Raw genomic sequence first — 1174 nt, 5'->3', positions numbered from 1 at the left:
TGAAAAGTTAATGACAGTAATGATGAAAAATAATGTTGGTAGCAAGGACGGACCTTAGGGGGGACGAATGTAGGCCTCGGCCCCCCAACTTTTTTAAAAAAAGATTAATAGTAATAAGTTATTAAGTATGATTTAATTTTTTTAAAAATTTATTTAGTATTTAGTCTAATATAAATAAAAGTCTAGCCTAACCTAAATATTAATAATTTCTAATATCTAAAAAAGTAAGTAATAATATTAAAAAAATCTGAAAAGATATTATTACTAATATTTTTTAATTAAATAAAATTTTTCAAATCTCATAAAGTAAATTTTTTTTCTTCTTGTGAGCGTCCTTCTTGATTTATTTGGTATTAATTCTCTCTGCTTTAACTATTACAACTGAGAGATCTTTTTAGCGATGAATATTGTGAAGAATAACTCATAAACAAAATGAAAGGTTAATTTATTGCTAATTGTCTTTTAATTATATTGAAAAGAAAATTGTTGAAAAATTTAACACAAATTCTATTATCGATAAATTTTATGATACAAAAAATCGATCACTTCGTTAATAAAAAGTACATACATATTTTTTGTACTTTAAAATATATTCTCTATCGATACATTTTTGTAATACATTTTACATTATATAATTTTTTGTATAATTTTTTAATATTATATATGTTATTGGCCCCTCCAGAGTAATATTTCTGGATCCGTCCCTGGTTGGTAGGGTGTTGCAGTAAATACAACAAGAGTAAATATGACATTTGGTTCTGTCTTTGTGTAAAGATATTATCTAAACACTGCCTTAGTCAATACAAGTTAATTTAAAGTAATTAAATTCTTAAACCAATTTGAGTTGGTGATTGATCCCATTCAATAACTATTGGGATTTGAATTTCGTCGATTGTATACAATAAGTTAACCATCATTGATTAATAAAAAAATTTTAAATAAAATTCAGATTTACGATAAATTAATCATCGAACTGAAAAATACTATAAAAAGAATTAAATTCTTTAATTAATAGTATCAAATTCTAATATTGAAAATTAGAAATAATTCATTAAAATTTCAAGCGTTTTAAAGAATCCATGCTTTGTAATAATTAAAACTTGGATGCCAATAATTCAAAAAGAAGAAAAATAAATGAAAAAGTAAATAAAAAAAAACATAGAAATTAGATAGT

This window comes from Arachis ipaensis, chromosome B05, assembly GCF_000816755.2.
Source record: "Arachis ipaensis cultivar K30076 chromosome B05, Araip1.1, whole genome shotgun sequence".
In the NCBI taxonomy this organism is placed as follows: domain Eukaryota; kingdom Viridiplantae; phylum Streptophyta; class Magnoliopsida; order Fabales; family Fabaceae; genus Arachis; species Arachis ipaensis.
The sequence above is the reverse complement of the archived record's forward strand: the minus strand, read 5'-3'. Positions refer to the sequence as shown.